The sequence below is a fragment of the Felis catus genome, chromosome C1 (genome assembly GCF_018350175.1).
Source record: "Felis catus isolate Fca126 chromosome C1, F.catus_Fca126_mat1.0, whole genome shotgun sequence".
In the NCBI taxonomy this organism is placed as follows: Eukaryota; Metazoa; Chordata; class Mammalia; order Carnivora; family Felidae; genus Felis; species Felis catus.
The window spans coordinates 71,405,311-71,425,789 of record NC_058375.1 but is presented as its reverse complement, the minus strand read 5'-3'; the positions used below and the strand labels follow the sequence as shown (position 1 = coordinate 71,425,789).

Sequence of the window (20,479 nt, the reverse complement as noted above, 5' to 3'; positions counted from 1 at the left end):
CCCCCACCCCCCACATAGTGAGGTGTCTTTCTCCTTATGCTTTCTGTCAACACCAGGTTTTTATAACTCATATACCTTCAAATGAAGCATTTCTGCTTTAGCACAAGACATTTGAAAGGGTGAAGCTCTCCATCCATCAACCCTTGTCAGGAAACCAAGTGCAGAAAGCATAGGGGACTAAATGAAAGCTGACAGGGAGATGAACATATATTAAGCTAGAAATTGAGATATTCTGTTCCCATTCATTCATTCTTTCATTCAAATAGTGTTTACTGAGAGCTGTTTTGGGCCAGGTTCCATTCAGGTTCTGGGAACAGAGAGATGAATAAGACGAAGTCCCTGCCTTCATGAGTTTACATGCTCATGTGGGTGAACCATAAGCAGATGAATTAGAATTTAATGTCAAATAGTGTTAAGATCTCTGATGAAAAATAAAGCAGGGGAAGGGATAAAGAGTGGCAGGGCAGAGACAGGGGAAGGGTAGGCTACTTTAGGCTGGCTGGTCCTAGAAGTTTCTCTGCTGACGTGACACCTGAATCGAAACCCACGTGCAGTGAGCCCAGTGATGATGGGGGACAGTTCCACTTAGGCAGGGCTGGTGACAGCAAGAGCAGAAGCCCTGACAGAGGAGTCATTTGGCAGATTCCATGGCCTCAAGCCTCACTGACTTTTGATCTGCATCCAGAGGATAACTGGGCTACTTACTTTCTTTGCAGAAGGCCAGGTTCAAGTGAATGAGCTGGTGAAATGCTTACATGTCTTTAGGAGGGTGGTGCTGTTAGTGTGGACTAGAATTTAACCCCTGAAAGCCTTCGAAGTCTTTGCCAGTGTCTGGCAGATGTGGAGCTCCTCACAGCCTCTTTCGCTAGCAAGAAGACCGCCTGTGTGAAACTGATTAACATATGACCCAGGCCCACAGCACCTCCAGCGTGGAGAAGCTTAGGCCAGCACGCTCATGGTTGACGGGTCCTTCTTCCTACGTCTTTGCTTCCTAAGAACCCAGCTCACTATTAAATGTATCTTAACACAACTGAAGAGAAAAATCATAATTTAAAACTAAGTTAGTTAGAAGGCAGTCACAGAGAGAAGTGTCCGCTCCCTCCTGTGTCTGAGGGTGGATCCCCACCCACCTTCCTTCCCACTCAGGGACCCCAGCATTGGCTGAGAGCAGTGGCCAGGGGACTGAGGAGTAGCTGTGTGGAGGGGAAGAGAGGACATGATAAAAGAAGGCGGTTTTAAATGTGAGGGCAGAAAAAATAGAATTTTCTACAGGCTAGGGCCTCCATAGGCACTGAACTTTGGGCTCGGTCCTGTCATCCACCCAGGCTTGGCTTAATTTCCACAGCGTGAAGACCCAAGATGGGAGTTTACGTTCTCCTCAGCACTTGGTGCCTCCTTTTTGACCTCATCTTGTAAGGAAAGGACGAAACTGCCTTGCTGTTCAGCTTACAGAGACTGAAGTGTTGCTTCTTGGGTGTTTTACGTTTCCTGTGCACTAATTTCTTCATGTCTCAACATGTAGTGAATCTTTTTTCTTTGCTCTCCTCCAAGAGTCTTATGCAAGAGGGCTCAAACAAGAAAAACCTCCTTGTGAACAAAACAGCACCCCTGGAAGACTTTGAAATCCATGCCAAATATGATACTCAACTTGAAATTCAAACATAGGACTGTTATTATTATCTTCTGCTTCTAAAGGAACTCCCACATCTACCCTCATTTACCTACATAAAGAAAAAAATGTGCTGAGTCATAAGTACTTTAACAGATAACTTTTTTTAATGACAATTTTTAGGAGGGCTATGAATAAACAGACTGATGAGGTTTACAATCTGCATGAATATTGTACATTTTATCAAAGTGAAAACTCATCTACTTAAGTGTATTTCTTTAATATATCTCTTCAAAGTTCTAATTTATGAAGCTAAAGGAGATGTAAGGCAAATGATTTCTAATTCATTTATACCATTAAAAGCACATGGGTAGCCACGCACTATGTTTTTGTTTCTGTTTTTTGTTTTTCTGTTTCTAAACTCTCTGGGAACTTTTTGGCTTTTGACCGTGGGTTGTACTTCTTTTGTCCAAGACTCTAAAATTACAGCAAACGATTGATCTGATAGTGGTGGCTGTGACACATCTGGAAGAAACGATATCTTTTTCAGTTTGGGGCCCTGTACTTAAATTTGGAGTTCCATTCGTGTATTAACTATACTTTTGATTATAAAAACAGGAACCAACTCTTGTCGTTTAGGTGAAAAAGAAGAACAAAAGGTCATAGAACCCTAGGGTGTGTAGATAAACATGCCCAAGGAATAGCCTGGAACCAGAGGTTGAAAAGCCCTGTGCTATCCAGGAAAGTCTGTTCATTTTTCATCTTAGTTTCTCCTACGTGCTGATTTTAGTCTCACCTCCTTCTGCAAACTGCTTTTCTTTACCCCCACCCCTGCCACTACTTCATGTTTATACAAAACATGGCAGCCACATATATGTCAAGGTCTCTGTCTTAATCGCCTTTACAAATTTTCTAGGAAGGGACTCAGTGGCCCCAGCCTGGAATCAGATGCCAACCTTTAGACCATTCACCTCTGGCCAGAAGATGCTGTCTAGGAAGGGGATTTTAATTGGCCCTTTATGGATCTGGTGCTTCAGAGGAACTAATTTTGGTCGAGAGTAGAATCAGATATGCCAGGAGCCTCACCTGCAGAGCCATGTGGCTGGAGGGTGAGTGTGTATGACAGAGAGACAGGCAGACAAAGACAGTGAGAGACAAGGGATGTGATACTTAAATAGAGACCAAGAGATTAATTGAGAGGGGTGTGCAGCCAGAAGCAGTCACCAGAACAGAGGGAATCTGCTTACTGGTGTCCATTTTAATCCCACAGCATGAAGCCATGCACACCCAATGGCATCATAGTGTAGAGGTATAAGCTTGGAGATTGACAGAGCCATTGAAAATTTTCTAGAATCTCATTGTGGCTTCATCTATTTTTCTTTTCCACTAAAGGACAAATTCCTCTTCAGTGAAATCCAGGGGTTCTCCAGATTTTTAGTCGTAATGGGGTTTTGTTGTCTCAAACATTTAAAAATTAAACCAATAACGGGGTGCCTGGGTGGCTCAGTCGGTTAAGCGGCCGACTTCGGCTCAGGTCATGATCTCGCGGTCCATGAGTTCGAGCCCCGCGTCGGGCTCTGTGCTGACAGCTCAGAGCCTGGAGCCTGTTTCCGATTCTGTGTCTCCCTCTCTCTCTGCCCCTCCCCCGTTCATGCTCTGTCTCTCTCTGTCTCAAAAATTTAAAAAAACGTTAAAAAATTAAAAAAAAAAATTAAACCAATAAGTAAAACAAACATTTGTCATGACGTACCATTGGCTGTTCTTGCAAACCTCTCAGGCAAATAAAAGTGTTCATGATTTTGCTGTTTTTTAAGTTGGATTTAATGTCTGTCACAAATATGGGAAATGGAGTTTTAGGAATTCACTTTTCACATGTGATTTAGAAAGAAAAGATATGAACTTCAATGAATACTTTACTATTTTCATTGCCAATCATTGCCAAAGGGTGGATTGCTGCTCAGAACTAGGGGATAACGTTAGAGTAAAAGTTCTGGTTGCTGTTTCTTCACTAGGAAATTCCTGTGAGCATTTAAATGGGTTACAGACGTGGGGACCGAGGCTTTGGATTGCTCAGCAAAGGGTCAACTCTGAATAAAACTTTTCTCCCTTTCTGTGTCTCCTTTGGTGAAAACTAGCCACTGTTTTCAGCAAATGGGGCCTTCATTTCAGTAATCTCGGAACAGAGACAATGTTCCTAACAAGGAATGCAATACTTTAATTGTTTCACAAAATCCTGTCACGATGTGTATTCCTTTGGTTCTATCTTTTCTTGGAATTTTTTGTTTTAAAAAGACATCGGCTTTTCTTTTAAGAGCACACAACTAAATCCCCTGTCAAAGTCTGAGGATGCAAGTTTTTTCACTGTCAGCAAGTAATTTGTTCAGGGAATTTTCTCCATAAAACAGAGTTTCTTTGGTCCTAAACATTCTCACAAATCTGAGACGGTCCTGTTAGTCTTATGAAACATTTCCTTGTAACTTTCTTCTAGATTTGGCCCTCCCATGTAGGAGTTTATCCTTTCTATAATAAAGTGGTGTGCTCTGAAAGTTCTGGATCATTTTCTCTTTAGACTTGGTTAGGAGAATACTCACTCATGTACTGTTGTCATTACTGTTTTTTAAAAGCCTGCTGATGGTTTGTTTTGTAAGGAATCCTTCAGCTCTGTGTCTCTGACGCATTGTAACAAGTCTTTGGATGATGATATTTAATTTTAGAGCTAGCATATATTTGAGGATTGTCACTTGATCTTAGTCAGCTCCTCTTGCCTGGAAAATTGAGCTAATGATATTCATTCCATTTTACAAGTGGTTTTAGGCCCTTCATTAACATGAATGCTAATAATGGCAAACACTTAAATAATCATTACATGTGCCAGGAACTCATCGAAGCACTCTACAGATATTAACTTATTTAACTCATACGAAGTAGATGTTATCATTATCCCCATTCTAGACAGAGCAGTTAAACAACTTACTCAAGGTCACACAGTTAGTAATTGTAAGAGCTGAAATTTGAATGCAGGCAAGTTGCTTCTAGGATGTATTCCCAACCCATATACCATATTGCCGAGGATTGTCATCATTTATTAGTTTGGCAGACATTTATTGAGCTTCATCTAGGAGACCACTAAAAATCAGACGTGTCTTTTTCCTTTAGGACCTGTAGTCTGTGGAACAGAAAATTGGGGAAATACATAATAGTAAGTTTTATGATAAACGCAGGGGGCTCGGGGAGCCCTTAGAAGTACATAACGCAGCTTTGAGAGATCATGCAAGCTCTATAAAAGGGGAACGTGATAATACCTACCTCAAAAGGTTGATGCGAAGATTAAATAACTAAATGCATAAAAATGTTTTGAACAGAACCCCTCACATTGAATGTAAGCTGCTATTTTTAGTAAGCCAAGTGCTGGAAGCTGTGGAATTTTGTGAAGAACTGGGCTATGGATCTGTGAAGCGTGTTGAAGGCAGAGGAAGCCGCGAGGACAAAGACCCAGAAATGAAAGACAGCATGGGCAGCTCAGGGCACTGCAAATAACACAGAGGGCAGAGTAAAGGGTCAGAGGAGCAAGGAGTGTGGGAGGTCAGTCAGGGTGAGGTCATGAAGGACCTACGTGTCAGGCTATGTACTTTGGACTTGTCCTGAAGACTTTTAAGCAGGGAGTGGCTTCATCAGACTTGCATTATATTCAGATTGCTGACCACATTTTGGAGAATGAATTAGAGGGGGTAAAGACTGGAAGGCCATTTGGAAGGTTATTATATTAATCCAAGCTACAGATGATGGTGATCTAAGAGGCAGGTTGGATGTTTGGAAAGAAATTAATGGAATAAGGGACATGAATGAGGCAGAACTGACAATACTTGGTGACTGTTGTCATGTGTTCTATGAGAGAGGGAAGTCGGGGATGACACCCAAATTTCTGTCCTGGACAACTGAGAGGAAAGCGATCCTATTACCTGTAGCTCGGATCATGTAACCTGTATATATGAGCACAGAGTCTGGAATCATTGAGAATGGGACCACAAGAGATGGTGGAATTTACAGTGAAAGAAGGTCATCTACAGAGGAATCCATGGGAGACCTGACGTCAACACTGGGTGGCACAGATTTCTTAGCATTCCTGCAGAGAGGCTAATAACCAGACTGTTGGCACAGGTTTGGTGGCAACAGTGATCCTTATCCAGAGATCCCTTTTGCTCCAAGGATCCCCATCTTGTCCCCTGGCCTCCAGAGTCTGCCCTGGAGGGAGGTGAGTACAACTTTTTTCTCCGGGAGTTGGCCTGATGCTCTTTATACCCCAGTATGTATTAGACCTGTGTTTTACAGAGCTCTGGTGTTCTAGGGAGATTTTACAAAATCACATCATATTATATCAGGGGGGACCTTAGAGGCCATCTTGTTCACCCATCCCAGGATGGTATTTCACAAAGAAACATGATAGCACAAAATTACATGTATTGTAAGGATACCATTTCTGAATCATTTTTCTTCTAGCTCCAAATAATATTCTTTTCATCCTAGTTCTTGTGCAAATAGGAATGCAAGTTTCTAACCTTTGATTTTACTGTGGCCCAGCAAAAATGTGGTATGTAGAGCCTCACTACCCTCCTGTTTCCGTATCTGATTACAACTGTTAGTATTCCCTTTTCCATGACAATTGACTAATATGAGGTGTGTGTGTGTGTGTGTGTGTGTGTGTGTGTGTAATATATATATGTAATAGCGACTTTATAAATGAATCATATTGCCATGTTTCACAGTGACAAACTCCTAAGTTTGGCATTTCACATATTTTCTGTTGACTCCATCAGAATTAATGTCACCTTGTTTTTCTCCTAGAATGGGAAAGGACCCCAGGTTCTTTTTGCTGGCCCTAACCTAGCTCAGAATCTGCAGGGAAGCACATCTGCTGACTATGTGGAATCAGCTTAGGGGAATTTTCTGTCTTTCTTTAAATAACTGAAGTGCTGTGTTCATATAAAGTGAGTTAAAAAAATTTTTTTTGGATGTTTATTTCTTTTTGAGAGAGAGAGGGAGACAGAGCATGAGTGGGGGAGGGGCAGAGAGAGAGGGGGACACAGAATGCGCAGCAGGCTCCAGGTTCTGAGCTGTCAGCACAGAGCCCGACATGGGGCTTGAACTCACAAACTGTGAGATCATGACCTGAGCTGAAGTCGGACACTTAACCGACTGAGCCACCCAGGTACCCCTAAAGTGAGTTTTTAAATTAATAACTGATAGAGTGTTTTTCTTTCAGTGATAGAGTTATCTTTTTATTTTTTTATTAAAAAAAATTTTTTTTATATTTATTTATTTTTGAGAGACAGAGAGAGACAGAGCACAAGTTGGGGAGGGGCAGAGAGAGAGAGGGAGACACAGAATCCGAAGCAGGCTCCAGGCTCTGAGCTGACAGCACAGAATCCAACATGGGGCTCGAAATCACGGACCATGAGATCATGACCTGAGCCGAAGTCAGATGCCCAACTGCCTGAGCCACCCAGGCACCCCAAGACTCACTTTATTTTAAAATCCTCTGGGATTACTTAGGGAAGAACAGGACTCTTACATCTCCTATAACTCTGCTACCTTAGTATCTTTTTCACTCTTCTGAGACTCTTGAGTTCGATTTTGACCATCTTTAAACCTGGAGAACAGGGTCAGTACAAGGATGGCCAACACATCGAGTCTCACTCTATGCCAAGCACTTACCTGTATACCTCATGTGTAATCAGTCATTTGGCCCTTAGGGCAACCCTAGGAGGTGGTATTCTTATTATCTTTGTTACAGGTAAGGGAGCTAAGGTATAAGTGGGTTAAATAAGTTTCATGACAAGTGCCCAAGGGTACCTAAAAGCAAGTGGTAGGTCTTGGATTTGAACCCAGAAGTCTGTCTCTAGAGGCCAAGCTGTGAAAACACATTCATATTATCCCTCTGACCAGTGCCATTGTGGATTTTCCAAATATTAGATCCCAAAAGGTCTTTCCTAGAGCAATAATAAGAGAAAATGATCATGACAATGACCCTGTGCCAAATGCTGCACTGAAAGGCCTTATATTTGTTCTTTCACTTGGGCCTCACCAACATCATGATGGGGATTTTATTGCCTCTGTTTTACAGATGAGGAAGCGAGGCTTAAGTTTAAGTAGATTATCCAAGTTTACCAAACTAGTAAATCCTTCAGTATATGTGTATCATTAGGTAACAATACTGGGTAGTCATTGTACACAATAATAAACACATTTGTTTCAGTAAAATAAAAAGGTATGTTGAAAGAGGAAGCATTTAATGTTTTTCCTGGGGGTGACTAAGGGATAAAAATGGCATTTGTGTTATTTGAATATCATGATGCCTTTAGTTCCATAGCTGGAGTGACACGGTATTCTGGACTTTTTTATTTGCCCTTTATTGAATTTAGGGTGTTTGGTTTGTAAAGAGACGGTCTAATTCAAGGAGTCCTCTAAACTTTGAGCGATCTTTCTCATTATCTATATGTGATTTAGATGTTTCTTCTTCACTGATTAAGTTTATAAATTATTGATTGTTGTTTACACATTTGGACTTACTAATCTCATTTGATTACTAGGATAGTAAAAGTAGCTTTTTAAACAGAGGATTCTTTCAACAATGACGTAATGTGGCTTATGTGACTTCTATGAGTTGGATCAACCCAAATGTGGAGAAACATGAACTATAAGAAGAGCCGCAGATTCCTCTATTCTAGGTTATAATAAACCATCCCAATTCAGAAAAGGAGTCCTTAGCTTTCCAGGTACCTGTGATGATAACATGGCTTACAGTTCCTTTGGGTGAGATGCACACTGGAAGTTGTCTCAGCTTTCTGTTCTTAACAGCACCAAGGTGCCTGATCTCAAAGGTGTTTGGTGTATTTATATACTAGGCATTTAGCCAGGGGCTGGGGGACAAATGAAGAGTGTTCTTCCTCTCTAATAATTCCTGCATTTCCATGATGCACCCCTTGAGTCCTCTTCTCTCCATCAGGTCTTCAATCACCCCAACACGTGGGGATTTCTTCTCTGAGTTCCTGTATTATCTCCCCATTCCATTCATTTGCTATGTGTCATTTACTGCCTTAATGGTAATTATTTTTATCTGCGTGCCCTTTTTGCCATACTAGAGAGCAAACACTTCAAGAGCAGGAACTGCATCTTATTTGCTTAACTCTTACTGCTGAAATGAACATGTTAATGATTACAGGAAGACACAAGAAAGGAAAGAGAAGAGCTATTAATGATGGCGTCTCAAAAATCCTATATAAAATTATAGCCATGCCCTACACAAATCTTTTTTTTTTCTGTTTTACCCTGAAAAAAAAAAAAAAAGAACATTAGCATTTTGTATAAGTATTCTTAGATGGGGAGGAAGCACATTTATGATTGGCAACACAGTTTGGAACCACGATCATCATCCTTGTCCATAGGAGAGTGTGAGGACTGGCTAGGTGATACTGCATTGTTAGCACAGACGGTCCTCACATTTAAGTTTGCTGCTTGCTTTCCAGGATAAAGTTATATAAACTAAGTTCAGTCTAATTTTCACTGTCTTAAGAGGGAACTCTGTTCCCACCCAATGGCCTGGAATGTTCAGTCTTTCTCTAAGGAAATTTTTAGCAGCAAAAAAGATTTTTATCTTACCAACTCTAAATTAAATATTCATATATAACATAAAACAAGTGTATGTACTTAAAGTGTGCATGTATATGCATACGTCTGTGTACATACATTATACACGGTAAATGGAGTAAGACATTCTATGTTTTAAGGTTTAACTTAGTTTATTTTCAAACACAGAGTGTAAGAGGTATATGGAATTGTGGGAAAGGAGTGAAGGAAGGGTCTTGAAGAAATAACCAGAAGAAACAGATGCACCTCTAACCCCCTTTGCGGGAATTGGAGGGGCCTTAGGCAAGGCAAGGCTCACACTTTGGGTGGAGACTATTGGGAGTTATTTCACACATTAGCAAGGGTAAAAAGGGTATAACTGGTCAAGAATGAATCAATGAAACATCACTGCAAATCAAATTGCAGTAAGCCTAGTAATAATTACCTACAAAGTAACCAACTATATATGGGTGAAACGGACTTTTAAGAGTAATTCAAAGCCACGTATATCAGTTGTGCTCCTGGCAAAGTTTATTATCAATTCCAGCCAACAAACTTGCACAGTTTGGGAAAAGGCTATTGAGTAAATTCATAAGGAGGGTCCCCTGAGGTGCTGTAACCTTGAGCTTACCTTGATGGCACAGAAACGTGATCAGGGCCAATTGCCTGAGATGTGTTCTGTCTGAAACCGGTACATGGGGCTGAGTCATTCTAAGTGAAAACCCAGCAGAGAGAATATTTAATTTTCTCTTATGTCACCTCTGGTTACTGTCTGTGACATTCCAACTCTCCTTGCTTGCTTGCTTGAAAATTGAGCACCTACTAAGCATCCAGTCCCGATCAGGTGTCGGAAATCCAAGGTGACCGTGGCAGCATTTCTGCCCTTCAGGTGCTCTCAGTCTAGCTGGCCATGGAGGGACAAGCCATTCATGGTGTCTGATTTGACAATAAGCATGTGGAAAGTACCATGGAAACATGGAATGGGGAACATCTGACTCAGCCTGTGGGGAGTGTCTGGCGAAAGCTGTGAAGAGCAGGTGACAAATGAGCTGGACTTGAAAGAATAAGGAGGAGGTCAACAGGCAGTAAAGGTGACAGAGGCAAGAATATGAACAAAGCATAAGTGTCACTACTGATTGCTTCCTTCCTTGCCCCCTGTGGTCGGTCCTCTCTCTTAATTACCAAGAGGTTCAGATGCTTAATACCTGGCAAGTCCAGTTACACTCAGAGGTTGCCTTTTGCACAGAATCAGAACATTAGAGACCTCCCAGCCACAAGAACAGACTGAGCTTGACCAGGAACTTTTCTGCCTAGGAATTGCATAAGGTACTTCTGGACATCCCTGGCTCTGGTGACATTCTTTCTCCTGAGATGTTACCACTTTCAGTCAGATTTCAGTAAAGGTGTTGCAGGTCCAAGGACCATATAATCTCTTTAAGGTGACTTTGGTTTAGGGCTTAACTCCAAGAGCAAGTATTTTTCTCTCATTTCCAGATTCTTACAGGATACCTTAATGTCATCTGCGTGTACTTCTTACAGTGTCGGTCTTTCCTTTCAGTGTTATCTTTTTTTTTTTTTTCTGTTTCCATTGGCATTTACTAGTGACTTTGTTCCCTTTAAGTGATTTCCCAACATTTAAAAAAAATTATTTATTTTTTAATTTGCATCCAAGTTAGTTAGCATATAGTGTAACAATGATTTCAGGAGTAGATTCCTTTAATGCCCCTTACCCATTTAGCCCATCCCCCCCCCACAACCCCTCCAGCAACCCTCTGTTTGTTCTCTGTATTTAAGAGTCTTTTGTGTTTTGTTCCCTTCCCTGTTTTTATATTCTTTTTGCTTCCCTTCCCTTGTGTGCATCTGTTCTGTGTCTTAAAGTCCTCATATGAGTGAAGTCATATGATATTTGTCTTTCTCTAATTTCACTGAGCATAACACCCTCCGGTTCCATCCACATAGTTGCAAATGGCAAGATTTCATTCTTTTTGATTGCCGAGTAATACTCCATTGTATATATATACCACACCTTCTTTATCCATTCATCCATCGATGGACATTTGGGCTCTTTCCATACTTTAGCTATTGTTGATAGTGCTGCTATAAATATTAGGGTGCATGTGCCCCTTTGAAACAGCACACCTGTATCCCTTGGATAAATACCTAGTAGTGGAATTGCTGGGTCGGTCGTAGGGTAGTTCTATTTTTAGTTTTTTGAGGAACCTCCATACTGTTTTCCACAGTGGCTGCACCGGCTTGCATTCCATCCTTCCAGTGTTATCTTTTGCACATATTCTACGTAGGTCCTCCTACTTTACTTTGCTGCATACATAAGCCACCCATTTCCTCGTATTCCTTCTATCAAACTTTGCAGATTTGCTCAATGCTGACTAGGAATATGTTTCCAAATATTTTTTTTCTTTTTCTGATGGCACAGTTGATCCATTATAATAAGTTATTAGGTTGTACTTTACCAAATATTTTTTCTTGAATAGAAGCCTGACTGGTAATGGTTTTTCATAATTTCCTATAGGTCTATCCCATTCGGTATTACCAAATTACATTTCACATGACTCTACAGAGTCTATCAGAATTAAAGACTTTTCCTTTCCAACAGAAGGATCCCTAAGAAGCCATTCTCTTAGTGGATGGTCATCAAATTTTTGGATTAGTGGATGAAAATTAAGACTTGGGTTTGTATAGAATCTGGCACTTTGCACATTTGCCCTGAGTAGGAGAGTCTCTTGGAGTATTTGTTAAACATTCAGGTCTTTGGGCCCCACTCCAGACTTAGAATCAGAACCTCCATAAAGGAACTAGAAAGTGCTGTGTACATAGAATGTGCCTGCAGATGAATTCAGTGGGCAAAGGCCCCACTTTCATGTTTACTTTCCAGTTGGGGTGATGGGCAGTTAGTAAATCCGTCAGTCAACCAGCCAACAAATAAAGATCATTGCAGAGAGTGATACAAGGAAACCAATATTTTAGGGAATGGCTGGACTGGGCACGACTTTATTTGTCACAAAGGAAGACCTCTCCAAAGGGCATACTTGGAGCTGAGAACTAAACAATGAGAAGGAGCTGGTGAAGTCAGGACCAGGGAAAGAGTTCGTGTCCATCTTGTTTACTTCTGTGTCCTGGGTAATTAGCACTAACATTGGCTCCTCTTGGGGCTCAATAGATTTTTGTTGGATGATACACACACACACACACACACACACACACACATGCTCTTGTGGGGAGGAGAAGTGATCATTTGGGACCTTTTGGCTCAGTGAGTATAGTACGTCCTCCTTTCTTTCCTGTTCCTCTTGCGATTAATGTAAAACTAGTGGAAAATGTTTTTTAATTAACACTGCGATAATAAACCTCACATTTTACAGAATTGACTTTTATTGGTTCTCCTTCAAGGTTTATGACATGGTTTTACCATTTCATGATTTTCTCAGACTCTTACTGTGCTTTTTTCTATTTCGCAAACTATCTGAAGGTAACATGGAGTGAAACTCCTATTAAGAGATTTGTTAGGAGAGGCAGTCTTGACCTTCTTGTTTTTCAGCTACATAGGATCAGTCTGATGGCATTTCTCGCAGTAGAAATCTAGTGCATGTAGATATATTTGTACCCAAAATAGAAACAAAAATAGCTTTAGTGAGAGCTTTTTATAACAAAAGATATGCTCCTAGCGAAGAAATAAAGACGATAATGAAAGATATAAGGAAGAAGGTAAATAGCACTTGGCTCATGCTGCCTGGAGATTATCTTCGCTAGGGTATTTGGAAATACTGTATATTTTGTGGTCTTTTCTAAGTGCACACATGTTCATACACAATGCATGCTTAACTTCTTTTTAATCAGAATGAATTCCTACTATACCCATAGTGTTTTGTAACCTGCTTTTTTTTTGTAAATTCAACAATACATTATGAACATCTTCTACATTGGTAGTTTATTTATCAATATTATTGTCAACTCCTTCAGTGTTTCAACAAGATTGTTTTTAATATATCAAAAATATTGTTTATGTTGAAAACAAGGTAATAATAGCTACACTGCCATAAGGTATCCTTAACATTTCTGTCACTTTAAAAACTCAGTCCATGGTGACCCTGTAGAGAACAGGGTCAACTTCAACTCTTGTGAAGACGGTCAGGCAGTATGCTCTTACAGTATCTTGTGCACACCCTGCTTGGTAATCAGTTACTCCTCTGTCTCCTTTGTCTTGCTATTCCCAGTGATTAGCATAGTGCTAGCATAGTGATTAGCATAGCGCATGACACTTAAGTGCTCACCATACATTAATTGAATAAACATTGGTATCTGAGAGCATTCTGGGCGTCCCCACCTAGACACCAGTTTCTGCTAGAATCATGTAACATGCACCTTAGATTTACCATAAAATTCTCTCTCTCACTTGGCACCGTAGAGAGCATCCGTATTTGCTTTTCTGGTCAGTTACTTGGGACTACACATTGGCTGTGACTGAAGGAAGCTCTGCGTGCAACTCAGACAATCAAATGTGAGGGCCAAAAGGAACCTTGCAGGTCATTCTAGTCCAATTCCATTAGTATACAGGTAAAGAAATTGGAAGCAGAGAAACATAACGACCTTTTAAGAAGCATACTCTAGGGTCTGGATTCGGATTGAGATCCCTTACTCCTTCATGTAGCGAGCTTTTGGTAAGTACTGTATATATGGTGCTTGGCTAAGCATTGGGTATCCCAAGTTGAATAAGACACAAAAGGGATCTTGAGGATTGGGCTAGCAGGGCAGCCAGATGCGAATAGGACCGAGCATCATAAATCGTGTGTGTGTGTGAGTACGCGTGCATGCGCGTGCACAACAGCGACTGAAGTGTTCTACCAGATTGTGTTTATGAATTGCCTTAGGAAGCACAGCAGGGGAAATAAGCAACACTGAGTAGTCAGAACTACCATTTTCTGGGGAGTTTCTGTGTTGGACACTCCATGCATGATCTCATGACATTTTCACAAAAATCCTGTCAAATCAGTATCATTCCATAGCTCAGAAACTGGTAGGAGGCCCAGGAAGGTGAATGGATTCGCCCGTAGTCAACTCAGTGTCTGCTTAATCTCCAGCCTATCCTCTTTTTACTATAACAGGATGATTAAGTGGGTTTCCTCCCAAAGGCAAATTCCATCTGATTGCTAGAGGCAGCTTAGAGCTGTGCTGTGAAGGAAGGATTGGAGGCCATATGTGGATTAATGATGGCAGCCAGGGGCATAGGAAGGAGGGTGACGGCTCTTGCGTCATGACGTTGTAAGTCCTAAGCTATAATATGCTGTTGCTCTTCCAGGCCCAACTTTCTCTAAGTCAAGTGCTGCTCCTACTAATTCCTGTTCCCTTCCTCTGAATTCAGAATGGTATTTTGTGCCATCTGGTATTTCATCCAGAATCTCATATTCTATGCAAGTCAACTTTTCTCTGCAGTGTCCCATACTTTAGAAAATGTTCAACCCTCGTTTTGAAAATGTTGAACCCCATCAAAGATACTCCTTTAACGTCCTCTCAGAACCCCGCTTCGTGCTAATGACAGTTTGTGTGATAAAATATTCTATGCCTGTAGCTTAATAATGTTAACATTTTTAGATAGGGTGCAACAGAGACCTTTCTAATCTGAAGGAATGACTCCAGCAAGAATTTCAGATCCTTGGGCAGACTAGTTGGGATCTCTCCATCTTTAAAATCATACCAAGCAAATAGCTGTCACTCTCTCAATACACACAGCTGACCTCACACCTTTTCTTAGATGCTAGAGAGTTCTTGATATACTAGTGAGGTTCTGAGGTATTGTTAGTCCATACATACTATGCTTAAAGAGGAGTCTGGAGGTGGAGATGGTGTTTCTTACTTACTCAGTTTATGATTTCCAGCTGTGGCCCAGAGTTAAACACTAGAATTAGGTCTAGGCTGTGGTTCTAGCTGCTATATCTCTCCTTTAAATTTTATCTCGTAACCCCTGGGCACTGAGATTTTCAGTTTTCCAAAGCTGGCCACAAATTTAAAACAAGTGTCTAAAACCAGTTGTTAGAGTCAAAAGGCCAAGCAGAAGTGACAATAGTGTTAAATGAATCATTTGTGGAATGCTTAACTGCTCGTCTTCTATTTGAAGTGTCTTAGCGTTTTCTTGCTTTCTGTAGTAAAAATAGGTTTACTGAAAGTATATATTTTCATTCCTTTCACATATGTGACAATCTATTTTCTGAATTATTGGATTTCTGAAACACTGTGGCTAAACGAATATGAATTTAGAGTCAAACCACATCTGGTAGTGTTAGTTTGAAATCACTGAACAAATTACCTGATGTCACAAGAGCATTCCCACTTAAATACTCTGTTAATGTGTGACTTGAACATTATAACACTTCTGACCAAGAATAGCTTTTTACCTTAAAGTTTTTACTTTTAAAATTTCTTTTCAAATAAGAGGAGGGCCTCCCTTGGATGAAGTTCGCAACCTGACTTTTATGTAGAGTTGTAATTTTCTATTTTAGTAAATCAGACAGCCCTGTGGCTTACTAGGTTAGCATTATTGCCTGTGCCCTGCCACTTTTTCCTGGACTGAAAACAAAGAATAACAGACTGAACATATTTAAAATACATCCTCCTGTGTGATGAAATGAGTAGCCCATGTGCCAAAGCGCAACAATTCGGTGTGAGTGATTGCTTTAATTGGTATAGATGTTTTATTTGTGTGCCGCTCACATGTCAGGATTTTTTTTTAATTGCATGTGTGATTTTTTTTTTAATTTTTAATGTTTGTTTATTTTTGAGAAAGAGAGGGAGAGAGACAGAGCACCAGTGGGGGAGGGGCAGAGAGAGAGAGGGAGGGAGACACAGAATCCAAAGCAGGCTCCAGGCTCTGAGTTGTCAGCACAGAGCCCGACGAGGGGCACAAACTCACAAACCATGAGATCATGACCTGAGCCAAAGTCAGATGCTTAACCGACTGAGCCACCCAGGCACCCCTGCACGTGTGAATTTTTAAACAGAGGAAAATACGGCTACAAGCGTGACTAGCGGAATAGAAAAAACTATGAGTCCTGAAGAACAGGTTTCATGCAACTTGAAGTCTTTGTCTTCTGCACATCCTGTCACGAAAACCCCAAGAATGTTGAACTATCTTAAATATAGTCCCATGAGGGACCCTTCTTCTTAGATGGACTGGTGTTCTTCCTTCCGATGTCCTGTGTAATGTGGGGGTGAAGTATTAACTGGAAGGTTTTTTGAGGTATTTTGAAAACTTCCAAAGAAGAGAGGAGGGCTGTTATAGACTGTCTAACATGATATTGATTAGGGACTTGGGAAGATCTTTTATTTCACTTGTCACCAATATTTTCATTTGTAATTCTATCTTCCTAAGTGTTAGACATTCCTTAATTTGATATTTCTGATTACCTTAAATTGCAGTCATTAAATATCATTTCAGCACTGTAATTGCATATTCTAGTATATGATTCACTGTACTTTAAAAATTAACATTGAACTCATGATACTGGTTTTTGAGTATGGCACTGAAACTAGTTTATTTAATTACCAGAGGAAAGCTCATTTATAGTCTAATTGGACAATTAGCGAGTCTCTTAAACAGGTACTGAAGGAACACAGTGCCTCATTAAAATAAAACCTAATTGCTTCTTGTCAACGTAACTGACCTGTCACTCGGTAATAGAAGGAAATTAGATTTGTTATGCAAATGTAATCATCATGAAAATGTTCACTCTTAGTAGCTGGCACATGGTAGGTGATTGCTTAGTAAATATTTATTAATGGAAGGACATATGGCCAAAGTTGCCACCTACTGCTGGTGACTCCCAAGTCAACATTTCAATTTGGAGCTCTCAAGCTGCCGACTGCCTTCTACACGTCTCTGGCTGGAGGAGCCACGGGTAGTCCACACACCAGATGCATATAAAACCGGACCCTGTCTCCTTCTAAACCTGTCCCTCTGCTGCCCCCTCTGACTGGTTATCAGAGCCACATATGACCCAGTCACCCAGATTCTTTCCTCTCCCTCTGTTCTCACATCCAGTCCTCCTTACCATCTGCTTATAACCATCTACTTCTGTCCATCTCCGCCAGCACTGCTCTTCCCATCCTTACCATTCTCGCCTGAATTGTAGCCAGTCTTCGGGGGAGTCTCCCGGCCAGAACAGCGGGTCTCATGCTTGTTACAGTAAAGCATTCCCCAGGGAGCCGGCTCAACCTGAAGATGCCCAGATCTTACTTTCATCAGTTTCTCACTTGGTAGGTCTGGGGAGGGCCCAGAAATCTGAACTTTGAAGAGCCCCCACCCCTGCCAGGTGGTTCTGATGCGGACTTTGAGCTCCACTTGTCCATCCCCAGCGCTGAAAGCTTCACTCTAAAATTTAAGACGTATCCATGCTCCTGATCAAAAACCTTAAAGGAACTACCATTCTGCAGCAGTCGTTTCCAAACAGCAGTCAGTGGGACTCCCAGGGGTGCCTCATTGTGTGTACATGTGTGGAGTGGGGGTCGTAGTGTGAAGAGGTGCATGGGTTCTGCTGTGAAGGGCTTTACTCAACTCCTTCTCACCCCCTGCTGCCCATCTCTGTCTTGAGTCAGAGGAGTTTGGATTTTGAACTTTGACAAGAGGTTTCCTTTGGGAAGTCTGACTTGAAAAAAACCACTGATCTATAGAAGTGGGTTTTCCTTTTTTTTTTTTTTTTTTTTTTAAATCAGGACCCACAATAAGAAATAGTGTGCATTCTATATTATGGCCCAGTTCCCACACACATTTTTGTGTGTAACTGAAACAAGTTTCATGAAACATACCCTTACTATACTTGCTGCACTCTGATGTTTTCTGTTCTGTGCCATTTCATCTTTGAGAAAATTGCTGGTTACAGCCCACTAAGTTGATTTCACAGCTCGCTAATGAGTTGCAATGGAGTCTGAAAAACCTCTGATCTAAGCTTTCTCAATGGGATTCCTTTATGAACCACAGAAAGTAGAGATATTTCTAATCTTCCCAAGGATGATATATGACTCATACCATTCTAGACACTTGGGAGAGAAATTAGTTCATTACTACAATGGACACCTGAGGGCAAAGGCTTATGGGGTCTGATCTTTACAATAAATCCCAACTCCTGAGTGTTTCCCACAGGGCCCTTGCTCAGAGGTGCCTGATGTGTGTATATGTATTGGGGTGGGGGGTGTGGTATGAAGATGACAGTGAATCGGCAACATGGGTCTGGCCTGTGTCATCTGTCAGACTTTACCCATACTTCCTCAGTCACAGCTCTGGGTTAAAACCATTCTGAACTATTTGGAGCTCTCCCAATGCATCATGCTGTTCTCACCTCTGCACTGCTGGTCTTGACCTTCAACACCCAGCTCAACTGGCTGCCACTTCGCCTGAGACTTTCCGTGACAACAGTCAAAATCATCACACGTAGCATCCAGGTTCCCTGCCTGTCAGCCTGTGAAGGCCAGGACTGTACAACCATTCACAACAGCAGATGTTAACAGCTCGTGCAGTACTTGGCCCTGGGAGGGCTCTTACTAAATTTCAGTCACCTTCAACTGATTCCTCTCTGCTGAGTGTGGGGCTTCATACTTAGTCCTGAGAATACAGACTGTGATGAGGCAGATCCACATGCTTAGGGAGCTTACAACAGGCCTGAGAAAGAGGGCATGTGTATTAAAAACTACCTCCAGGGGCGCCTGGATGGCTCAGTCGGTTAAGCGACCGGACTTCGGCTCAGGTCATGATCTCACAGTCCGTGGGTTCAAGCCCGGCATCGGGCTCTGTGCTGACAGCTCAGAGCCTGGAGCCTGTTTCGGATTCTGTGTCTCCCTCTCTCTGACCCTCCCCCATTCATGCTCTGTCTCTCTCTGTCTCAAAAATAAATAAACGTTAAAAAAAAAAATTAAAAAAAAAAAAAAACTACCTCCAGGATAGCCCAGTGCCCAGGGGTTTGCACGAGGGAGTTCGCCCCGGGTTCAAATTATGACTCTTGTATTTGTTGGCTTCTGGACCCAGGACAAATTCTTGAGCCACTCTGAACTTCAAATCACCATACGTAAGCTTGGGATAACGGTAAGAGTGGCAACCTCACAGGGCTGAGAGTGTTAAATGACCGGTGTGTGTAAAACCTTGAGCACACTGCCTGGCCCAGAGCTCTCCGGAAATGTTAGAGTGAATGAGGCAGGCAGCGAGCTCGGTGCCACGTGGATGTTGTCGGTGAAAATGCCACGGGAGCTGAGAAGAAGGAAGGATCACTGCGGGCTGGATGAAGGCGGAGGTCCATGGAGGAGGCAGAAATTGAGCTAAGCTTAGAAAGAAAAGTAGACCGTGGATTAGGAGGCAGGAAGGCATTCCCGGCAGGACAAACCAGAGGGCCCATAGAGGCCAGAGGAGGACTGTGCACGCCTTGCCTGCAGTCCAGCTTTGCTGCTAGTGTTTGTACGTTTATTTACATATAGGATGTGCTCAAACATTTTTCCAAGTGGAAGCTGAAGATATTCATGTGTAGAGGTGCTTATTTGCTTATTTTAAAGAAATCTGCCCCCCCTCTCTCTTTTCAGTTACTTTTTGCTATGTATCTGTGGAGTCTACAGTTTTGCTCACGGGGTCGGCTTGATTAAACTCTTTGAGTCAGCATAGAGAAATGGTTTGCAAAACCGGCTGTGCACAATTACCCCCCAGGGAACTTTTGAGTCCTACAGATTTCCACATCCCACCCCCGACGTTCTGACTGTTGGGTCTGATGTGGGACCAGGGAATCTGCATTATCAAAAACCTGCCCTGGTAATTTGCATGACTAGTCGGGTTTGGGAACAGTTAACTCAAAGTACTCATCTCCATAGTTTTTAGCCATACTGTCTGATCATTGTGTCCAGGAAACAAACAAGTCAAATTTGTTTGAATTTTATGAGAGGTTGAAATTCCTAGTCTCGTAGAATGTGGCAATTTTCTACTTGGAAAAGAGTTCAGAAGCCACTTAACCATCTCTCTCAATTAGGAAAAGTCCCTTCCCTTTGTACATCTCAGGATGGTCTAGGCAAAGGAGGTAGTCAGCTGAGGGAAGGCTCTCTGCTCACTGAAGAACCGGTTCCCCTGCTAAATAGCTTCATTACTTAGAAAAAACTGTTACATCCAAATTTTGCCCCTTTGTACTTTTCCCTCTGTTTCAGGGTGACCTTTTGCCATGGCGCAGGATAAGTCTGCACTTTCTTTTTCTTTTCTTTTTAAATGTTTTA

General features: G+C 41.7%; 1 protein-coding gene across 5 annotated transcripts in view; it reads left to right on the top strand.

Annotated features, from left to right (window-relative positions):
• Positions 1–20,479, top strand: part of LPAR3 (lysophosphatidic acid receptor 3) — a 102,588-nt gene that overhangs the window by 75,054 nt on the left and 7,055 nt on the right. The gene's annotated exons all lie outside the window — the stretch shown is intronic.